This window comes from Hyposmocoma kahamanoa, unplaced genomic scaffold (genome assembly GCF_003589595.1).
Source record: "Hyposmocoma kahamanoa isolate Upper Pololo Valley unplaced genomic scaffold, ASM358959v1 88, whole genome shotgun sequence".
Taxonomy (NCBI): Eukaryota; Metazoa; Arthropoda; class Insecta; order Lepidoptera; family Cosmopterigidae; genus Hyposmocoma; species Hyposmocoma kahamanoa.
Window position 1 is genome coordinate 4,517,332 of NW_020654466.1, and position 25,008 is coordinate 4,542,339.

Consider the following 25,008-nt stretch of genomic DNA (forward strand, 5'->3'; position numbering starts at 1 on the left):
ATTTTCAGGTACTTCTCATTTTATAAAAGTATTATGACTTGCCAAAAGTAACATTTCTTTGTGACAAAGCCAATAAATGAATTTAATTGAATATTTTAGTGTATTTTATTATGAAAGAATTAGTATCTCCAACATAGAATGACAAAAGTAAAGCAAAAACGCCCTAAACGAAGTTATCAACTTGCCTATGCTCCTTCGTCCTAAAAAGATTACATCAGCGATGTCAATAGTGACAGCCGTGCTGACGTTAATGAATGCCGCTGATTTCGATTTCAAATCTGATATAAAAAGATCATATAGAATATAGAATGCTTTTAAACACAGTGAACGCACAAGGCGTGATTCATAATTAGTTCAGACTAGACCTAAAATAATATCCAGTTGTGCAATATGGTGGTAGGCGCCGCTACGAGCAGCAACGGACCGGCAAGGCCGACGCGCTTCGCTCGCAGTACGTTGACCACCGGGTTAAACAACTTCATGCTAAGATTCCATAGATTGAAGTTGATGTTTTCATACCACGCGATTCTTTACTAAAACTTTTTATGGACCGGAACTTTGTCCACAGAAAACACGAAATCCACAATGGGTTTGAAAGTTAAGTTCTAGTTTGGGTGTTTCTACAATTCACCGGTAAGTGTTCGGCTAAACAGTAGTGAATATTTCTAACCTGTTTAATGTGTTTTCATAGATACTTATCTGTTTAAACACGTGAGTAAACGCGAAAGAATAAATCACTGTTACTTTACACATGGAATCACGAAAGCGGGAAACATGATCACGCGTCAATTGTTTTTATATAAATCACCCATATAATCCACAATCTTAGCAGCGTCTTCATTATTAGTTGAACACGACTATCGTGTAGCTTTGTGTTCAGCGTTATAATAACACGCTTTGCACTCATTGCTTCTGCGATTGACAGCCAACCGGCTTTCAACTGTTTCACATTTTTCTATTTGACTGCCGATATAAAATGAACTACGGGTTCTCAACTTTTATTAAATTGTCAGAGATCATCCCTAAAAAGTTGTTGCAGAGCCAAAACGACACGCCATTTTTTTACGTAACTATTTTTCTTTAATTCGCAACATAGGTACGTTTACTTTGATTTAAACTTTCAAGATTTTCACACATTATTTGATTTTGAGTTCGGAACTTAATCGTGTATAAATCGTGTTTTAATTACCTCGACATTTCACGCGTAAAGATGCGCGACTTTGAACGTTACTAATACTAATCACTCGAATGGGCAAATCATTCGTCTAAATCGTATTCAAGCACAATCATTCTACTCGAGTCGAATGATAAAACTCCACCAGATCATTCACCATGTCCGTATCAAAACGTCCCTGTTCCCGTCACATTTACGGTATTTACCATATGAAAGAGAGGGCTAGGCAAAAATGCTCTATTGAATCTATGGATTAATAATACTAATTACTAATGATGATCATTTGAATACGAAAATGATTTTACTAATTTCTCATTCAAATGCCAGAATTAGTAAATTACTAACGAGTCGTATATCAAAATACCTGCACTTGAGCTTCATTATTTATTTGTGCACTAGGGTAGTCACTAAACTGACACACAACACGTCCGCAACGTCGTGTTATACATAATTAAGTACCGAACTAAAAATCAAATAATAGTTATTATTATTCTAAATTCCTTCGATTTGACTAGGCCGCTCTTAACCAATTGAGTTACAAACCAAGTCAGCAGATTTTATGAATTTTTTCAAATGCTTGTTAGAGATCTTTGTATTATATTTAAACTCTTATCGCAGTCAGCGCACCGGTGAGAAACGTTTCTCACTCAGGTACCAGAAATGTTGTCTTTATTTCTCACGGCAAGTACTTCGTGAAAGTATGTAAAAAATGTACATACCTTCGCAGCTACATTTCATGTAGGTGCATTGATTATCATAAATGTGCACACCAGTCGGTATGTAGAGTATTGTACAAGTTGACAGACAACAAAAGTGGAATGACCTCGTTATTTCCGAAAAGGTAAAAAGGACAATAAGCAAAGGGTTAACAACCACAAGCTTCATCGTATATTGAAATGCAAATTAAATGTTGGAAGTAAATAAATATAAACATTACTGAGCGGCGTGTTTGACGAATTTTATACATATTTACAAATGCAATTTGCTGTCAACAAATCCTTTAGAACGATGTACGTTTCAAAATTTTTAGCAACAACATTTTTTATCGAGTTCTTAGATTTTCGCGATTGTTACACATAAGAAATAAAACTATTTCTCCGGATTTAAATCGCGTATATTTGGTTTTTCAAACAAACCCACGTTTCGGGCCTTTTACAGGTCCCATGGTCACGCTTGACTGAGGTGGTATAGTCTTCAACCAGTTACGTCTAATATTAATGCAAACCACCCTATTTTTTCCACTATAGTTACAATAGTTATTAATTAAATACCTCATTTTTAAATTTTACAAAGAAAACATTCCAATTTACGCTACAATAAGTTTTACAAATTATTTTATTGAATGAATTTTTATTAAGTTCAATTTATTATTAATTAATCACAGAAATTAGAATAAACTAAGACATATTAATTAGTACTGCAGTCTTATGTCTGTTTTGGGATTTTTCATCAGAGGAAATACTGGATCCCAAACCATCTTCCCTGTTGAAATTTTATAAAATAACGGTTTGTTTGAAAAAACAAATTCTTACATTCTTTATTATTAAGTAGTTTCACACAAAGTTGTATGTGCAGTTTTTTGAAAAAATTTAAACTGCATAAATAAAATTATAATTAAAATAAAATTCTTCTTCTTGTCGAGTCAAAACCAAAAACCAGTAGAAAACCTGTGTTAAATTTCTTTGGCCCAGTAAGCAGCCATCTCTATGCCCCTATCTGTTGCTTTTAACAGGTCTTCGCGGGTGCAGCTGGTCGGACACAGTGGGCACGAGAATAAGTGAGACATACTTTGTGTGGGAGATGCAAAGTTTTGAGTCGGATTGATATATCCCCATTTTACCATGTTGTCTCTACGTCGGCCAATCTCTGATCTGAGGCGATTCAGGGATTTCCATATTGACCACTGCAACTCGTGCCCGGGGACTTTCGGTTGGGGTAATGTGTCGAAGGAAGCTCTTAGTCGTACAGGTGGGAGCTTGCGGCCGAATAAAGGGTACCGACTATCTACCTCCTGCTTTAGTTTCTCTACTCCACATGCTATATTGGGAGGACCAATACCCGCTCGCGAATATAATGAAGAGAGTGGAGTGGGCTGAAGAAGAATAAATTTAATAATAATATACTAACTCTAGATTCGTATATATCCATTCTCTGCCTGTTCTATTTTACGTACATGGTAAAAATTGCTCCTTACACACTTAGCCTGTATAGTTAGTGAATAAGGTATATAATTGACAAGACACTCGTCTCTACTTTGTATCCACATACTACGGTGCCTTCAACGGCCTTACGGCCTTTTTGTTTAATATAAAGTAACATAAAGTATTTTTTATTTTTAAAGATCTGGCGTGTGTTTAATGCGTGCATGCGTGTGTGAATGAACAGTATTTAGTCTAATTCTATCTAATATCAACGCGTTGTATACATAAACAGTTTTTTTATTAACATCGTATCTAATTCAATTTAACAAATCAGGATATCACGAGAACATTTTCTTCATAACACTATCAGTCATTATTATCATGTTTTCAGTTCATCATTTATATTTTTAGTTTCAACTAATGCGTAGGACTGAATAGCTGCGCAGTTCATTTCTTGCACACGCCAGTTTTGACTTGTCGTGTTTTATGAAGAATTATAATATAGCTTTTGTTGTGAATTGCGCCGCGGTTTTATCATTTTAAATGCTATTACATATTACAATGTAGCTATCCAAGACAGCTCCTTAGACACACGTATCTTATAAAGAGTGATTATTCTGGAGATGGCAAAGTTTTCTATTTATTTTAAATTTCTTATCAAGGGCGTTAATTTAGTTGCATTACTTTAATGACAGGTAAAAGCCAGTGTGTGAATATGAAGGAAATGTGAGTGAAATCAGCCTGCACAATTTGTATACTTACACAATGCATTTTTTACATTTCAGTAACTTTGTGCATTAAGATACGAGTTTGAGAAAGTAAGGCGACGTTATGTGACCAAATGAACTTATCTAAGTTATATCGATATTTATCGATTCTCGACTTGCGCGAGAGCGACATAAACATTGACTTACAATTATATGGACGTCGTGTCCGCGCTAAAAAGTAAGCAAAATTAGACAGTACTGCGATGACATTACAATTTAAATTCAACGGTTGAGCTTTTTCATATTCCTTTACATGTCACTACGTTTAAATAGGTTGACTTGGGACATTTTTTTTGTGGTTTTTGTATTAGACCCGTCGTCCATTTATTTGTAAGTCAATGGACATAAAGCTCTAGGCACTGCTATTTTTCGCATAGAAATCCCGCGCTTTATATCACTCTCGCGTTTATGTCGCTCTCGCGTTTTTGTCGCTCTCGTGTTTATGTCGCTCTCGCGCAAGTCGCGCCCTAGTGGTCCTTTATGATTTAAAGTTCTGAGTGGTACTGTAACTGCTAAGGACAGGCGTGTCGCTTACAACCAGGCACACGACTTGTTTGTCTCGTCATTTGATATCATAAAAAAAAATGTGAAGCAAAAGTTACAAATTATTGTCGTTTCAAAATTTACCACATACATTAACAAGCGATATAGAAAAAAAAGTAGTTTAGTACAATATAGCATAACGATTAATATTGCCAGACTTATACCAACATGACAGACTGACATCACTGACATAAAATTACAAAGAGACGTGTTGCATACTAAGTTAACGCATGCGACATGAACCTGCCTACACAAATATTGATGTAGATAATTATGGTCGTCACGTCTGTGTATTATAGGCAAACGCTAAAGATTTGACGATTATCTTTTGCAAAAGCAAAAGCCTTGTCCAGCGAAACTATTTTCGAATAATAATAATTCTTCATTTGAACAGAAATGTTACTTTTCATTGGAAGGCCCTGGGTTCCGAGCCAGGTTCAATGAGCTGTGTTACGGAAATCAGTGTCTTCTTTCATTATTAGTTACGCTTATTTATGTCTGGTAGTTTATGTATCTGCTATTAATGTAATATTTATTAAAACGTCAATAATCGGAAAGTTATAAAAATCGACTTATATTAATCATGCAGCTCTCAAATAAATAAAACAACGTTATAAAATCCGACTCTTAAAAACTCATTTCATACACACACCGGCACATTTAACTGATAGCAACAACCCCAAAATAATGCAGTGCTTTTTAAAAGTCTGGCCGATAACTTTTCTTAATTTTATTTTACGACTAATTTGAAAATAAATAATTAGCCCATTGTAATTATTTGTCTAATGGTTCGAGGTGATTTTGCATCTTTGTAAATTTCGTAGTTTTTTTTATTTCAACAGTTTTGATTTAATCAATGTGAAACCGTTACAATTAAAAAAAATCTAAACTTAAATTTTATTAAATTTCGATTTTTAACAATAAAGGTTAAGTAAGGCTATACTAAGTATTAATTTAATTGCGACTTTATGTCTAATACTTATTTATTAAAATATAAACGTTACTATTTTATATTCTCACTTATTTTTTCCGCTAAACGTGCTGGTGTATTTCGTAAAGCCAAAATAACCATCAACTTGTAGCTCCACAGAGACTTAATGAAAGTAAAATCCTTAATATTTTTTCTACTAAACATATTTAATTAACTTAGTTTATATAGTAATGTATATCCGTAATCTGAACTAATAGATATAACTTAGCTAATGGGCGAACGGTCTTCATTTAAGCATATGTGGGATTATCCGGCATTTGGAGCAAATCCAAGTGACTCCTCAACTGGGTCACACTAATCAGTAAGCCTGGTACACCTACAGTTGGTTAAAATCGATAGCTGAATACGTCACAGTGAAAAGGCTTCTTTTATACCGGTGTATTATGTATACCGGCTTTCTTTATATCGGCACTTTCAGCTGAGGGAAGTACTGCCACTTTACTCATTTCTACCGCCAATCGGTAATGTTAGCATTAGTGCGTTCTGGTTTTGAAGGGTAAGGGTGGTGGTGAAATTATAGGCGCGTGGGACTTGACAACTTGTGTCTCAAAGTGGCGGGAGCAGTGGCAGTGCTCAGATTTTGTAATTTAAAGCTCTAAGTGGCACTGCAAATTGCAACCAGGCGCACGACTTGTTCGTCCCGTCACTTGGTAGTTATGACTGAAGTACGCAAACGGAACTGGCCCAGTGTACAATAAACCTAAACTATCTCCTTAGAGAAACACTGAACCCAACTATGAGACATAAAATGAGTTGTGGTGTTGTTGATATTGCTGTTACTAAAAGTTCCTATGTATACTAAATCACTTCAACAGATTAAGAACACAAAAAGTTTTAATCCAAAACGATTGTAACGGAAGTTTTAAATTGTATTATTGGGAAGGAGCACTAGAAAACAAAGCAGGGAACAACTTTGTCCAATTGAAGTTGTTCGTTAAAGTTGAGTCATACATTTCAAGTAAAATGATAGTATCTTTACGAGGACGTGACTTGAATTCGAAATGAGATAGAACTTTGCGTTAAATTTAGAGTTAAAAGATGAATAACATAGAATCATAATATGATTGCGCAATAACGGGTATTTTGTTATAAGGTTTATGACCTTACGAAATAAGTAGGGACTATGAAAATGTTGTTTACTAATTTGTACCAACACATTTTTATTACATAAAAGATAATAACATTTGTAATACGAATATGACGTTGCTTAGAAACAAGGAAAATAATTATAAATATTTTTAAGCTTTATTAGAACTTTGAAGAATTGCAATAAAAAAAGAATAGCTGCTGGAATCAGCCGATAGAACTAAACGGATCGGAATACCTGACTTTCAGTGATATGTTTAGATAAAACATATTACTGAAAAACATAATACGACACTTCTGTTTTCTGAGAACGAAGTCGCTGTGAAAATTTCACAAATTACTGGGCATTTGATTCACACTGAATACAAAATACAAGTAGTTGATTCACCGAGTCAATGTAAACAGCACGCGCAGTGGGTATCAACGTGACTGCTCCGACGCAATGATTCAACAGACATTGAAATATAAACCACGCATAAGACAATGCTTTAGTTCCGTTGTTCTCAGTGAATGTACATAAGGTACATTCGCTGCGGGCTCCTATAATGTTATCTAAAAGGGAAAATAGGTTTTCTCAGCAGCTTCTGCGATCCGTGTATTATTTATTGGATATGACGCTGTTTCTTGTATTAAATTCTTGTCACTGTCAATTGTGGCTGTCAATCTAAGGGAGCGTTCGTAAATTGGTTATCATGACTTGAAAACAATGTGTAAAAATAACGTTTACTACATCTAATTTGATAATATATTTAGAAATTTACGTCGGTAAATCTTATAATGGCATAAATTTTACGAGTAAAAAAGTAAGTGCATCATAAAAGTTAAAAAAACATGCATCAAAAACTCTGACGGTTGATTGGAAACTTCCAAAGGCAATAAAAAGTTTAATTAAGGGCTAACGCCCTATTATGACTTGACGAAGGCCTTCGTGTAATTGGTGTTGCTATATTTATTAATTCTGTATGGTGCGAAGCATGTTACGCGTTTAGTTACGGTTTTATGTCAGAATGTATGAGATGTAGTCACGATCTAACATGGTTCACGGTTATTTTGTTTGTATATGCTATAAAATCGTGCTGGGGTGCAACAGGGAAGTCGATTCGGACTTTTGTTTTATGTAAAACACGTTAAAAATGATTTTTCTTTGATAATTTCATAATCTTCAATATCACATTAGAGTTGTATCAACGACATGAAGAATATATAGTCTAAACAAACGTAATAATAGTTAAAAAAGAATTTGAACACAACATAACAGTTTCAAGGGCACCGTAAGGTCACTTTGTAAGGTTTCAGATTTGTCTTACATAACACGTGAAGCAAAACAACGTAGGTATACATATAGGTAGTATATTAAGATCACATACCTTCCTATATCAATTTGGAACATTTACGTTATAATATTGTTCTATAACATTGGAATCGTAATGTAGATGTGAATCGTGTTATTAAGGCTCCTATAGTATTTATTAATGTTCAATGGGTAATAATCGAGATGAATAATATTACAAGGAAATAATAAGGCTTCAATTACGGAGTCCAAGTTAGTATATTCCTTTAGTCACAAAAATAATAAAAAATATTACTTGATTATATGAAAATTTAATGTAAACCCAAATTTATGAGACAACTTGTTTCCTGACTGAAATATACAAATTTTGCACTGGCAATTAAATTTAAAAATCCATCCAGTTAACATTCGTAATAGATATAAAATAATTCAGCGTAAAAGTGAAGTCAGTTTGTGTTCGCAGCAGACGTTCTCAAGTCGAACAGTAAGAAGTAATGATTAATAAATCCATCATATAATTCACCAATAAACGCAACAACAACAAGTAAATGTGTAATTACCTGCATTAGAGGTGATCAATCAAATAAATTCCAAGCATCTATTTTGGATTCACCAACGCACTTGTTTTCGCGAAAGTCGTAGTAAATTTTGAAGCTATTTTGATATCAGTATAAACAGTGTGTTTTTGCGGTCACCGTTCATCGACCTCGTGTAGGCTAATCGCATATTTTATTACAACATGGACTTTAGATGAATTTAAGCGAACAGAGGGAAAGTAATGAATGAATGATTGTGTGATATGCATTGTTAATGAATAAGCGGTTTATACATTTGAGTACAATGCACCATTGGCTGTGTTGTTAGAATTCTAATTTGGTTTAAATAATGAAAATTTTAAACGAGTTCATAAACACTTATGCCCCGTGTAGATAAGTATGTTTGGTCTTTATAAAAATTACAACATATCAATGCGACGTACTTACGAAACTGATTACAATCTATACAAATATTTCTACGCTATAATTTTGCTAACGTGTAATTAATTAATTAACTATATTAACATCAATTTACATATCTCCATAAATAAAATGAGAATCGTTTAGTCAATGCCTACAATTACTGTAAATGAGTTAATGTGTTAAAATTAGATTTAATTGTTAGAAAGTTTGTATTAAAAGAAAGTCTGGAAACTTCGAAAGGTCTTCAAAGGGGACATAATACTGGGTACAAATTCTCCCACAAAGAATCGAATTTCGATCGGCCACAATACAGATTTTTTTATAATCTGTGGAGTTTGGGAACATTCAGGACCCTGACTTACGTAAGTCGTTAGTATTTTAACTTTTATAACTCTAGAACTATGTTTTAAAAACTTGAGATTAATGTTTGTACTAAAAGTTTAAAGTATATTTTTCCTAGACCTTATTCGAATAAAAGATTCGTATCCATATAGTCATTATACTATCAATTCAGATCACAACATTTTGAGGACATATTTCTCGTCATAATTTCCTAGGATGTACTTTATTATGTAACTAGCTGATGCCCGCGACTCCGATTGCGTAGAATAAGTACTTCGACTGTACTATACTAATTTTCATAGTCTTTTATAGGTTTGGATGGACCAAATTCGCATCCCCTATTTCACTCCTTTTAAGATTTTATAATGTGGATGCATCACTTTAAGAATAGATAAAAGCCAGTGTGTGAATATGAAGGAAATGTTATTTGAAATCAGCCTGCAAAATTTGTATGTACAATCCATTTTTTGCATTTCAGTAACTTTGGTCTTTAAGATATGAGTTTGAGAAAGTAAGGTGACGATATTAGTATAGATAAGTTACAATACTTGAATGCTTTAGTTACTAACAAACTTCGAGTGACAACAACAGAATCGGCGTTTAATTTCGCAACAGTTGAAATACACGTAGAGCGGACCCATTTCAACTGACGCAATTTTGATCTGCTTCGCTGATAACAGTTATAAACAAACTTAAACGTTATTATAGCGAATTATATGTTTCGTTAAAACTGGATATTGGTGTGAATGACAGACTTAGCTTAAAGTATATTAATGCCATAATTATTTTCCTGCGTGACAAGGAAGATAAAATAATGTAAGTGAACACGTACGATGGATAAACTTAGGAATATCTAGCAACCAAGAGGCTTATAGGTGACTCGGAATTACTAGAGGCGAAGCTGTAGAGCCTTGAACACCGACGTAAAGTCGCCTGCTTATCGGTATTGTACAGGATATATTACATTGATTTCGCCTTCCCTTCATCGGGGGACTAGACGTGGGCTGGGATGTTGTGGATATTCCCAGCGTTCGCACAAAGAGTACCGCTTCCACATTTATGTGGCGAACGGCAAGAGAGTGGAATTCCCTACCTGCGGACTCATCATCACTTTCCATCAGGTGAGATGGATGTCAAATGCGCACTTATTTTTATAATTAAATTTAAAAAACATTAATTTCGATATAAATGATGTTACCAAAAATGGCATTAAATGTTGTACAGAAGTAGATTTCAATGAGTTTTACTCCATTGTCAGGATCACAACACAAAACAACATGTCTATAAAAAAATCACTTTTCATAGTTTCAGTACAACAAGTATCACATCAACCACGTTCGAATTCGAACTACACCCTCGTAGACTTGACTTGAGACAGTCATTAGCGTTTGACCTCTGACGTTTCTACTTCGTATCGATTGTTTTTCGTCAGCTTTCGAAACAGCTCGATGTCTTAGGTCATTGCTGTGCATTGTTCGATCAATTGCAGCAAGTACATGTACCATTGTGTTTTCAGATATAATGGCTTGGGAAATTTTTCAATTTGTGATTTCTCAAGATACTTTTCCGACATCCTAGTATTGGCCTACGTGAAAAAGCTGTACAAAAATGTAAGATTGTGATAGATTCGTAATTTCTACAATACCACTTTGTATTGCATACGATTCTTTTTAAGCCAATTGCAATCCTCTTGGAAAAAAATTTACGATCTTCTTATTTACAATCGCAGTCATAAAACCGAAAATAAATATGCCTTCTCTTTAACGTTCGTATCTTTTACAATTGTTCTGCAAATATCCTGATCAATCAAGTTTATAAGTGCTAAACCAGGTGTTAAAGCTAGAGAAATTACAGGCGCATGGGACTTGTCAACTTACGTCTCAAGCTGACGAGCGCACTGGCAGTGCCCCAGTGCTTTGCGATTTAAATAGTGGCACTGCAAATGCTTTCAGAGTATTTTTGTGTACTTTCATACTTTCGTCTTTGACACAAAACGAAAGTGTGTCAATGGTTGATTTATGACTTATTCAAATCAGGATGTGGTTGACAACAGTAAATATTTGTTACTACAGTTGGTCGTATCGCACAATCAGGTGACGTTGTTGCGAGAATCTAATTTTGGTTTGACATTTATTAGAACTGTACGAATCACACCAGAGTCAAATATCATGCGACGTTGTTGTGAATGCTGTAAAGGATACACTATGAGAAGGAAAGTAACGAATATTATAAACATTAAACAAAACTTGTAAACATCAGCACACTTAACAAAGTAGGTCAAGAAATTTAAGGCTCAATATAAAATGAAAAACAGCGCCTTCAATATCTGCGTGAACAGTAAATCAAAGTAAGGAAAGAAGCACAAGCGAAACATGTTTCCTGATTTAGGACACAGGTATAAGAAATAACGGTCTCAGGCGTTTCATTGTTATAAGTTTATAACAAAGGTAACTTTGCGTGATCGGAATCGGGTCTCAGAACTGCTTTAGATTTGCTCATTATCCACTCAGTTACCACACTGTACTGTAAATTGCGTGCTTTAGCTATATCCTACATTTGTCATCAAATTTTTAAGATATTTATTTCCAATGACGTTAATCTACTTACTATCACTAACACACTAATTAGGACTATAATTCTTTTAGACCATAAGATTCAAAATTCTTATTACGAATTTTTTTTTATGATATCCAGTGACGGGACGAACAAGTCTTACGCTTGGTTTTAAGCGACACGCTTATCCATAACAGCTGCAGTGCCACTCAGAACTTGAGATTAAAGATCTGAAGGACGATGTCACTGCGCCCGTCATCCTGCGGCATAAAGCTGACAAGTCCCATGTGCTTGTTTCACCAGCACCCTACTCTTGAAAACCGAAACGCACTAATGATCACACGCTTGACGGCAGAAATAGTGACAAATATGGTGGGAAAAAATATGGTGACAATACTTTCCTGGACGAACTCACAAGGAGCTCTACTGCTACTAAATAAAAAAATATGTAGGCTATTAGAATCATAAATATGTATAAGGCCATTGAGAACAATAATGCATCCACAGTAATAATGTTATTTCTATTCCATACGTTGATATAATTATAAACAAATTTGTCAGGAAATCGAGTTCAAATCAAGAGATAATTGAACAAAACAAGATATACACAATTAGGGGCTTGCCGATTGTCAGTACAGACCTCTCTATTTACATGTACCGATAGTGGCGAAACTGTGTCACGCTTGATAATTTACTACGTAGTTGGGGAGTTGACATGAAAGCGCAATATCAATAGTACTTACAATTTATTAATAATAAATAAATATAATAAATATTAGACAACGTCACAACGTTGCTCTGATCCCAAAATAAGTAGCTAAAGCACTTGTGTTGTGGAAATCGGAAACAACACCGGTACCGCAAACACCCAGACCCGACATAATATAGAAAAGTTAATAATAATAATAACGCACACACTCAACATAGCCCCGCACTAGAGAAAACCCTGTGTCGCGGGTGCCATGGACACACACATAGACAATCACAAATGACACCTAAACTCACGAAAGAAATAAATGTAGGCCATACAAATATTTCTCCCGGCCCGGAAATCGAACCTGGGACCTCTGCGTGGCAGTTCGGCGTGGTAACCGTTCGGACACGGAGGCTGTTAGTTTCTACACTGACCCGGCCGGGGATCGAACCTGGGACCTCAGTGATGACGACACTATGAAAACCGGTGTGCGAGCCAGTCGACCACGGAGGCCGTCAAATAATTCGTCCTTTCATCATTTTCTTATAATACCAAGTGACGGGATGAACAAGACGTGCGTCTTGTAGTAAGCGACACGCCTGTCCATAGCAGTTGCAATGCCACAAGATCTGCGGAGCACTGCCACTGCGCCTGTCATCCTGAGACATAAGTGGATAAGTCCCATGTGCTTGTAATTTGACCAGTTCCGTTGCTTTTCAATCACATTAAAGCTCACGTTACTGCAGTGCTACCATGAACGGAATCTTTCACACTCTACTACAGTTTCCCAAAGTGATCCCTAGCGCCCTCCAGGGGGCGCCAAGGAGTCCTAGGGTAGGGCCTCAGAAGCAATTGGGAACGGTGATGCTGTCCAGAGGCTGCTACCTACCGCATTTGCAGAAAATATCAGAATTATCTATTTACACTACACTACATATGTAGATATATATTTTTTTCCTTGTGATTTTTTATATTATAAAAAATACGTTTTCTATTATTTTTGTAGTGGTGTGCGTTGAAATTTTTTTATCTTGCCTAGGTGGGCGGTGAGTTTAAACATTTGGGAACCTATGCTCTACTACTACATTATTTATTCTTGTTGAAGAAAAACTTGTTGTTTATACAAATCGAGACAACGACTAACAAAGGAGAGCATAAGCATCCAATACGAGCATCAGCGCATGTCAACTTTAAATGGGCGTCGCCTTGATTGAAATGTGCTAAGAATGTAATGTAAAACAGTTACAATGAACATTTGTTTATGTATTTTATTATCCTTCTAGTTGCCTTGAATATTCTAAAACAGTAAAAGCCAACGCTTATTTCTTACTATTATTATGGCGAACGATAAACAAAGGAATATAGGATTTCAATCTTTAATAGAACTAAATTCGGATCAAGGCTAAACGATGTTATTGTTTATTAATAGATACCGTTGTCAACCCATTATACATCCAATACTGGACATGTGTCTCTTCTAATTAGAAAAGAGAGAACTTTCAGAGAACCTTCTTTAAGAAATACGTTTAATTACGACGTTCTAACTGTACGACGCTGTTAGCGAGAGGTATTTATATATACATAGAACGTCACACAGCTATAGGAAATAGTAATATAGTATTTTTTTAACCGACTTTGAAAAAAGAGGAAGTTCTAAATTGGATAGATGGATGAATCGACTGGACGTTCGATGTTTTTTTTGTATGCTACGCGATAACTCCGGTATTTGTAAACCGATTTTCATGATTCTTTTTTTTGTTGGGAAGAGGGTACCTCCATAGTGGTACCATTTTATTTTGAAGAAAATCATCCAACTCTAAGAGCGGCTGATGACGCATGAACATTCATTTTTATAAATAGCGCCTAAATTTTAGTTAAGGAACAATTATTTTAATGGTTGGTTTTGCTATTCTCCAATTCAAGGCGTTTTTCTCTCTCAATATACTTTGAGTAGTGAGAACCGATTTTTATTATCTTCTGTGTCAAGTCCTGTATAGTCGCGAACTGGGGGATATGTCAATAAAACTTGGCAAATAGATGTAATTCCACGTACTTGTGAGGATTTTTTAAATATTGTAGATAGGATATTTTATTTTAATATTGATTTTACTGACTATCATGACTTTTAATATGCTGCCATGATATTAATTTACTTTTTATTTTATTTAATCATTTATTGCACAGGAAAACACAAGTCACATTTATCAAACAGGAGAACACAAACAAAAAGTACTGTTTATTTCTAAAAGAAATTTCTTCCTGCAGACCCAAATACAGTACGAAATAATTACAATAACGGGTACACATAGTAATAATAATAATAACAATAAAGCATACCCAACATAGCCCTGCACTAGGGAAACCCTGTGTCGCGGGTGCCATGGACACACACATAGACAACCACAAATTACACCCAAACTCACGAGAGAAATAAATGTAGGCCATTCAAATATTTCTCCTGGCCCGGGAATCGAACCTGCGACCTCTGCGTGGCAGTCCGGCATGATAATCGCTCGGCCACAGAGGCAGTTGCACGACAGTTACAGTCACGTGCAGAACAAATAGTAAATTGTACAACAAGTACATAAAACGCGTCATTTTACCCGAGACGAGTACATCCACTCTCGCCTGTGGCTCGGGTGGATACTTAACTCGAGGGTAAAATGAGTTTTATGAACGAGTTATACACTTTGCTTTTCACTTCGATTGCGAGGAAATTAAACAGCAATATTACAAATAAACGATAACACAATTTTTTTTTTCAAACAGTTTTTTTTTTCTTTTTTAATTTATTTATTTCGGCAATGCCAATGTGTGGCTGTCATAGGAATGCAAATTTGCTCCAATTTATAATCAAATAATCTTCATTGCAATGGTAAGCAAATTTACACGTGAAATCGTCGTACTGTTTAAACTCTACTGCTGATACGTAAGGCAGATTCCTCTGAGAAGAATGAGCAAGTAGTTCTTGGGGACTTTAAAAACTCTAGAATATATTTTGTAATGTGTTTTTACTTTAAGCAACTTCACAGTTTGTATTCTATAGTTATGCCATAAATCAATAAAATAGATTACCCCTTTATCTTACCTTTACTGATCACAGATCGAGTTAGAGCTTACATATTATTATTATCTTTCAATGCTTTTATTACAGATATTCGTTTTTGGTTTTAAAGGCTTTTTTTTGCCCGAGATTGGCATACAGATTCGAGTCCTGTCAGATTGTAGGATTCTTTTTTGTGTTTAAATAAATAAATTAGACAACATCATATACATTGCTCCCAAAGTAAGTAACTAAACCACTTGTGTCATGAAAATCAGAAACAACGACGGTACCACGAACATCCAGACCCGAGACAATAAAGAAAAGTTTTCTACATTGACCCGGCCAGGGATCGAACTCGGGACTTCAGAGATGGCGATGTCGTCGTCGTTGTGTTTGATCTTTGTATGTTTTTTTTTCTATTCTCTAACTGTTACTAGCCGGAGACCCATCTTGTAATATGAATATTAATATACATTTTAACCGTGGTTGAACGGTTAACATGCTGGACTGTCACGCAGAGATTTGTAAGGCCTACACTTATTTCTCTCATGAGTTTGGGTGTCATTTGTGGATGTCTATGTGTGTGTCCATGACATACGCGATACAGGGTTTCCATAGTGCGGGGTTATGAGTGTGTGCGTTAAATTAAATAAAAACAAATATAAACTTAAATATTTCATGGTGTTCCTTTAAATTAAGATACTATGTTAATTAAAAGGAATTAATCGTTATAATTGACTCTTTCGATCGGTATCACAAAAATACAGGCTGTTTTTTTTCCACATTTGATCGGTTTGTTTTTTCAAGTTTGGCAACTTGTCTTTCTAAAGCAAAATATCCACAATAATTAAAGTAAAGTACCTTAGTGTTCTATAGCCGTGAGACGTCTTGTATATAGAAGCATATTACAGAAATTATGGTGCTAGCTGCTAGGGATTAAAACGTTATCGACATCTCAACCATTCTTTGATTGGGAAATCACCGCTCTGATCTGATAAAGTTATTATTTATTACATTCCGATTTTTCTTTATCGCATTGTTATATACAGGGTTATTTGTAAAATACTAACAACCTCGCAGGACTGTATTACTAACATCATGAGCAAGAACTTTTGTTCCATAACATCGCTTATCAAAAATAAAACTTTGCAAAGCAAATTTTTCACCTCCTGAACACAATACGTATTTGTAATAATATTACAAATTACATAACAATGACACAACAGAAGCGACAACACTAAATAAACAACTATATACAACAGTGTTAATGTTGCTAATAATTGTATTGAAACGTTAATTACGGGATTATCTTGGTTTATAGATATGTAGAGAGATAAATAATATACATGTGTCTTTTTAACACAATGCTCATCAAGATAATAATGACAAAAAATTCGCAAATATTTTTTTCCTAGTTAACACTAATCGCTCTTATATCTGGCCAATCATTATGTATGACAGCAGGCACGGATTATCAAACCAGAAACCAGTAGGGCGCGAATAGCGCGAGAGCGACATAAAGCACGAGATACTGCTGTTCTCGCATAGAGATCTCGCACTTTATGTCGCTCTCGCGCAGGTACCGTCTTATCGTGCTACCCTAGAGGCGACGCGGAGTCTCCCTCAATGCATTCGAGATGTTTTGTACCGCCGCATGCTTCGCATTAGCTACATGCAGAAAGTCAGGAACAAGACAATACTACGGCGCATTCCTCACTTCAGCTGATGCGTACTATCCAGGAACTCAAAATCGCATATCTCGGTCACGTGCTTCGACACGATAGGTTAGCGTGCCTGAGGGCGCCCAAGTGGGCACGGACCTCGGCTCAGGGCGCTACTGGGGACTTCCGACAGAAGGGCGTGCTATAGGAGAGGAACACGATGGGTACCGACTGCTTCAACTTCTAATGATGGGAAAGGTTGAAAGCAAAAGACGCGCTGGAAGACGTAAAATGTCATGGTTACGCAATGGGAGTGGTGGACTGGAGTCACGAGCGCAGAATAACCGTTTGGTTTGGCCATGGACAAGTTTGCCATATTGACGGCCAACTTGCAGTAGTGGAGAGGTACGTTAAGAAGATGGTTAACACTAACGTTAGTGAGGAATACTTTCCAATGTCAAAGCATTATTATAGTCTGTTGTAACATCCTGTATAATATTGACCAAAACGAGTTAGCGTGACTGTCGTCCTTCGGTTATACTGAATGCTTCTAGAATCGACTTCGCGTGTAATGCGCCGCGAATTAATTCATGAGTTGGAAATCCATTTTGTTTACCCTTGTACAAACATTAATTCACATAATTACGCCCTACGGCTGGGCACAGGTCTCTTTTAAGAAGGGTCAAGGCCTTAGTCCGTCATAGTGCGAATTAAGTACTGGACTTTTTCAACACTCAAGTTTCATCATGATTCTCCTTCATCGTTATAGATAGCGGTACTTAGAAAACTAACCCTGGTCTCTCTGTTTCTCTACTGATATGTGTGATTGCTGGTACTGGATGATTGGTAATATTAGGGGTTAAAGTATGAAATTGCCGTTTTATTGCAATAGGTTCTTTGAATTTTCATAGAATCTTCATGGTTTGAGGTTTTCGAATGAAACTTTTTTCAAATGGTTTCTGTGATTTTTTTTTTAAATTTGACACATTTGAATATCGACTTTCAATTGTTTTTGTTATTCAATTTAGACAAGAAAGATGGATACTGCGAAAATTCGATTCGAGTGATTTTTGAATACGAGTTCCGACGCGGAACTAACGCGGCAGAAACAGCCCGCAATATCAATGCTGCGTTTGGAGAGGGGTCTACTAATGAACGCACCGTGCGATTTTGGTTTAAACGCTTTCGTGATGGAAATTTCGACTTAAAGAACCAGCCACGAGGAAGACCGCCCACACAGGTGAATAACGATGAATTAAGAGAGATAGTGGAAGCCGATCCTAGTCAAACTACCCAGGAATTAGCGGCATGGTTTAACGTTACCTTACCCACAATATTGACTCACTTGCGTCAAATCAATAAAATAAAAAAATACGAAAAATGGGTGCCTCATGATTTGACTGATCTGCAGAAAGAAACGCGTGTTGAAACTTGTGTTGCCTTGTTGAACCGGTACAGAAATGAAGGAATATTGGATCGAATTGTAACATGTGATGAAAAGTGGATTCTTTATGATAACCGGAAAAGAAAAATGCAATGGCTGACCCCAGGTCAAATGCCACAACAGTGTCCTAAAGCAAAACTTACCAATAAAAAGGTAATGGTAACTGTTTGGTGGTCTCAGCATGGTGTTATTCACTATAGTTTTCTCCGATCTGGTCAAGCAATAACGGCAGATGTCTATTGTGCCGAACTCCGAACCATGTTGACAAAACTAGCAGTAAAACAGCCCCGACTCATGAATCGATCTTCACCATTATTGCTCCACGACAACGCGAGACCTTACACAGCACGAGAAACCATTTTGACCCTTCAGGAACTGCAGTTAGAAACCATTCGTCATCCTCCGTATTCACCAGACCTTGCTCCAACGGACTACCATTTTTTTCGTGATTTGGACAATTATCTACGTGACAAGAAGTTTTCTTCCCAGGAGGCAGTACAAAATGCTTTCACACAGTTTGTGCAGTCTAGATCGTCGGAGTTCTATCGCAAAGGCATTAATAACCTTCCCATTAGATGGCAGCTATGTATAGATAATAATGGCAACTATTTTGATTAAAAAAATTTGTTAAAAATTTAAAAAATAAACAATTTAGATTTTCAGTACAAATCGGCAATTTCATACTTTAACCCCTATTACAATAGTTTTAAGCGCCTATAGAGGCCTGAAGAAGATAGTCCTACGGGGTTGTGTCAGGCAATTCGTAATTTGATTCCATTAACATAATATGGAAAAACTGCGGTTGTAATTTTTTCAGCTTATTGTTCTTAATTGTTGTTAATACGTTCCACTGTTGTGAAAAAATAGTATGAAGTTGGAACTGTCTGCTTCAACATTACGTGTCATTGAGTCATTATAAGGAGGAAATTATATGTTTTTTTTAAATGGAGCGCGATCACAGGGATTTCGTCTGAGGGCGCGTTTCTATTATGTCGTAACGTTTTATTTATCGTTGGACGACTGTCGCTTTTAACCTATTCCTATATCAGGACTGCCTGTCGTGACTGTGTCGTGGACGTTTTTTTATAGTTGAACGACTGTCGTGTCCAGCTATTCCCACTGGGTCGTGACGACATGTTCTCGGTTCAAGGCAGCGGCCTTGTCGTTTGCACGACAGAATCGTTTGATGCACAGCTGAGAGCGCGGGGGCCGAGAGGGGAGAGTTGGGAGCAGAACACGTGCAGAAAACGATAAAGCGTGAAACGCACTAAGAGCGGGCGCGAGTCGGGTGCGGGTCGAGTTGGGACTGAGGCGGGTCTGATTCCGTGTATTTATATGGACAACACACCGAGCGCGGGCGCGAGACGGGCGCTAAATAAAACGTGACGACATTAGTAACTGCGATTATCTGCGTCACGGTTTTATCGCGACGTTGTCTTTACCGTCGGGGCGACTGTCGTTCTAGCTCTTCCCATTGTTTTGACAGTCTGTCGTTGTAACATCAAAAAAGTCGTGAACGTCAATTAATCGTGTTGTAATATATGTGAACAACTTCATATTTACAAGCCACTACACTTTAAACTGCACGACTATCTGTCTTCACGACATAATATGTCTAAATTTTACCTGTAATAATATCAAGTAGGAGGCAAACGAGCAGACAAACCTCTTGTTAGGAAGTGGGAGTCACTCGTCGATATTTGCAACATATGAGAATATTAACATGTTTATTAAATATTTACGGCAAATAGCAACCGCAGATAAGGTTAATTAAAAGCTGATTTGACGGGTGTTATTTATTATCTGCAATTTTCAACAAAAGTCACGCGAAAGTAACAAAATTGCGTTTTTATGTACGCATAGCGCGTGAATGTTTGTTACAAAGTCAGCTGCGTAAATATTATTATTTCTATTTCAGTACATGCGGATTGATAACAGGGTTAAAAATTATAATGTGCATGTTTTTTTATTACGTATGCTTTGCAGTTGGGCGGTGATGGCCTTGGCTGCGCCACCGGACAAGGGGGCGGGCTGAATGGTTCCAAACTCGAATAACAATAAGTAGCGAGTCTGAAGGTGCCCAGAAGGGCACGGACCTTGGTTGAAGATTCTACTGGGTACTTCGCCAAGTGCTAACCGTGCCATGCTAAATGTAACGGTCCCAATTTTGCCAATTTCTTCAAACCAGTGGTGATTGTTCGCTCATTCAATCACAGACATCCCAGAAATAGAGACGAAATAAGGGTCATCGATCCCTGGCAACTCATCAGGCAAATGGGCCTTATATCACTTTAATATATCAACTCCCGTTTGCACTGAAATCACAAATTAGAAAGCTGAAATAGTACAGCGCCAACATTTGACACGTACACACAGGCGTACGTCTCCGTATATTCCAAAAATATTCTGTAGGTATTTATTGTAATATAATATCTCTAACCATAAGGGGCTGTTCCATTCAGTGGTGTGGGACAAGCAGCAAAACATCTAATTACAACACAAACGGAATCAGATTTCATCGGTAATTAAAAGTTTATTTTTGGTAGATTTATTATGTTTATGATGTTAGTAACAAATAATATAATCCTGTGATATTGTTAGTGTTTTACAAATATATATATAGCCCTGTATAACGTAGATAGTTAGTATATTATTATAATATGTTAGTTTATGTGCATGGTTATATTTTCCGCCGTTAATTTATTCTGTCAAACAAAGCGGTTTACGTCATTTAATTAGCACGTGCACAATATTTGCTTGCAACTAGATCTCGTGTTTTTTTTTATAATATCAAGTGACGGAATGAACAAGTCGTGCGCCTGATGGTAAGCTACACGCCTGTCCATAACTTTGCTGTCCATAGCTTTGAATCGCAAAAATCTCTGGGGCACTGCCAAAGCGCCCGCCAGCCTAAAACATAAGTTGACAAGTCCCATGTACTTGTAATTTCAACAGCATTAAGGGTACTGTTGAAATTACAGACGCAATTTCAACAGCACCCTTAACCCTTTCAAACAGGAACACAGTAATGCTCACATTACTGTGTTCTGCTTTATTTCTCTCGTGAGTTTGGGTGTAATTTGTGATTGTCTATGTGTGTCCATGGCACCCGCGACACAGGGTCCCTAGTGCGGGGCTAAGTTGAGTGTGTGCGTTATTATTATTATTATTACTGCAAGTCAGGAATTTACAGTTAACGCACACGCCTAGCACATTGCGCTATAAAACAAGTATACAACATCACACAGTGGGTGTACGCCGACAAAATAACAAGAACTAGTCGTAACACAGTCGTGGCTGTGTCGTGCCGTTGTCTAATGTAAGCCGTCCCTGATCTGCAGTTCACGAAGTTGCGTCAGATAACCCGGTGACTGATAAAGTCACAATAGCCCTTCGCTTGTGCAACGCTTGCGCAGGTACAATAGAGTAGCAATCACGTATGACAACTTCATGAAAATAACAATCGATACGCAAAGATACTGGCAGTATCGAAACTATTTAGCTGTTATAATCACCAGTGGAAACTTGCCTTGTTGCGTTGAAACACACAGAGAGCGGGTGCGAGTCGGCTACGAGTCGGGTGCGAGTCGGGTGCGGGTCGGGCACGAGTCGGGCGCGTGTCGGGTCGAGGCCGCGGTGGGTCTAATTTCGTGTATTTATATGGACGACAACACACCGAGCGCGGGCGCGTGGGCCTCACCCGCTCTCTGTGCGTTTCACGCTTTACTGCCTATTCTGCCCTCGTAACGAAAAAAGGCACAACTATGCGTACTTTATACAGCAGTTGTAACTTTTTTCGTTCTGAGGACAGTATTTAATTTGGAAATTTTTATTTTATCAGCTTCGTTTATTTTACTAAGTAATACTGCCCGCCGTAACATAACTAACGTAATCGACATTTTTAGTGAAATTGAGTTATTAACATGTCGCACTGTTAATACAGTGTAAGTAACTCAAAAAGTGTACTTTCTCAGAATCGAAGAAAAGCGAATTACTGACTTCCCGTAAAAGATCATTAAAATTTATGAATAGGTTATAGTTTATTACAGACAGACAATTTACTACTTGACAAATATATTAAAAAATAAAAGGGGAAAAATATTTTCATATTAATTTTCAAGTTTTTATTGAATGTCACGATGTTTTACTACCATGATATTCAATTAGTTTTTGTGAAATTACTCCACTTGTTATAATTATTAATAACAAAGATCGAACACTTATAATTCTTTTTATAACTACTTACTATTACTGAATAAATTTCATATTTTTGAATAAGGATTATTTTGGCCAGGTGTAGCTTACGTAAAGTTTGTCTCATTTCGAGTTAAGTAGATATATTTTGATTGTTTCTCACAATATTCTAACGACAGTCGTATTGACGTGTAGAAAATCAAACTTTACGTTCAGTAATGATATAATATTGAATTTCACATATTTTGAGTTACAACACTGTTGTAATAGCAGTGCGATATCGATGCCTTACTTTCTCAAACTCGTATCTTATAAAGAGTGTTTATTCAGGGGATGACAATTTCTATTTATTTTAAACTTCTTATCAAGGGTGTTAATTTCGATGCAGTACTTTAAGAATAGGTAAAAGCTAGTGTGTAAATCTGCCGTCCGCTAACTAAAAAGTGACAAAATATTTTTTTGAGATATCATAAAAAACCATATTATTTAATGATATTTCAGCTATGCGTCGTTAGGGTAAGTTCCGATAAATTGAACACGTTAACTAACTTGAACTTTTTTAAAAGAGAATTTTAAGCACTATCTTTTGCTATTTAAAACGGATATTTCGACTCATCCGAAGAACAAAGTCCGATGTGATTATATAGCGAAAAGAGAATAAGTACGTTACGAAAATAATTTCGTTATTCAAACAAGTGCTTACGCAAAGGTGTTTTGAAAATTTATGTATCTTATTTCATTTCGGAAATATAAAATAGAACAACGGTCAATCTGACATCCACAGCGAAGAAGAACGAACGAAATGTACTATGTCCCGAGAACAAGTAGTCTTGCACATAGATCTTTGTTCTACGGATGAGTCGATTTGACCGTTTATCATTTAGCCGCGTTTTAGTTATGGACGGCAGAAATATGATATGATAATATCCATTTTTTGCATTTCAGTAACTTTGTGCCTTAAGATAGGAGTTTGAGAAAGTAAGGCGAACATAATCAGCGAAACGAGTCCTTTAACTTTCTCTAATCGGTATATTATTTATTGCACCAAATAAAATACATCAGAAATATATATATATATATATATATATTAGATTAACAGAAAATTAGCAAAGGTGGACTTATCTCTAAAAGAGATCTCTTCCAGCCAGCCCAGAACAGTGAAAGCTAAGGTTATAAGCGGGCAATAGCGTGCAAGGTACATACATATGGGTACACATATACATAAATAAGTATGTACAAAAAATACAATAACATGATTACTAAGATAGTTCAGCAAGAAAGTGCGCTTTCAACGTTTTCTTGAAAGAACATCTTATTTAGTTAAAGTTTTACTGCTAAGCAAAATCAGCGTATCTGTAATTTTTACTAGAAAAAAACTTTAGGTGCTGATATCTTCGAAAGTTGCTGAAATGCAAGTGCGTTAGTTATGACATGACAAAGGAAGGCAGAATAGAACTCTCCTGTTACTATTTCCTTTGGAAACTTTTACTAACCGGTTTCGTTTTTCAACATTGATGTCCTATTTTACTAATACCCAATCTTAGCAAACTAGAGCCTCACAGTGTTTGGGCACTACGTCCGATTCGTATCGTACTACTGTCGTTCTCCGTCCGACATCCGTCCAAAATAATTACCGTAAAATATAAGTAATATGCGACCAAATCAATAAACAATGCCAAGTATGAAGCTTCATTCATTTTTCATTTATGTATTTTCTCGGAATCGAATCGGACTTAAAGCACAAGCGACATCTGAAGTGGCTCCGAGTTTTCTAGATTTGTATAGTCTCGGATTTGGGGGTCTACTCTCGATCTCCGTCCGACATCCGTCCGAAACAATTACTGTCAAATAAGTAATATTCGACAAAATTAAAAGACAAGTGTCAAGTATGAAGCTTCATTCGCATCACGCGTCTTTTCATTTGGTCAAGTATTGCTTATTTGGCAGTAATTGTTTCGGACGGAGATCGAGAGTAGACCCCTTGTAACGAATACGAATCGGATGCAGTGCGCAAATGGCTTAGATTATGTGTCACTGGGTTTGATAAAAGTTGTGTTACTGTTTATTTATAGACAAGACTGGTAGCGCTAGGAAACTGCGCAACTGGTGTATTCACCCGTTC

The 25,008-nt window shown here is 36.4% G+C and overlaps 1 protein-coding gene and 1 long non-coding RNA gene across 3 annotated transcripts in view; one reads left to right on the top strand and one right to left on the bottom strand.

The window, feature by feature from the left end:
* The window catches only part of LOC113235778 (protein yippee-like CG15309), a 108,396-nt gene that overhangs the window by 21,340 nt on the left and 62,048 nt on the right, over positions 1–25,008 (bottom strand). The window lies entirely within an intron of this gene.
* LOC113235779 lies at positions 401–2,989 on the top strand. Its single transcript, XR_003310892.1, has 3 exons — positions 401–451; positions 569–633; positions 2,907–2,989. It is a non-coding gene; the product is annotated as an uncharacterized LOC113235779 (long non-coding RNA).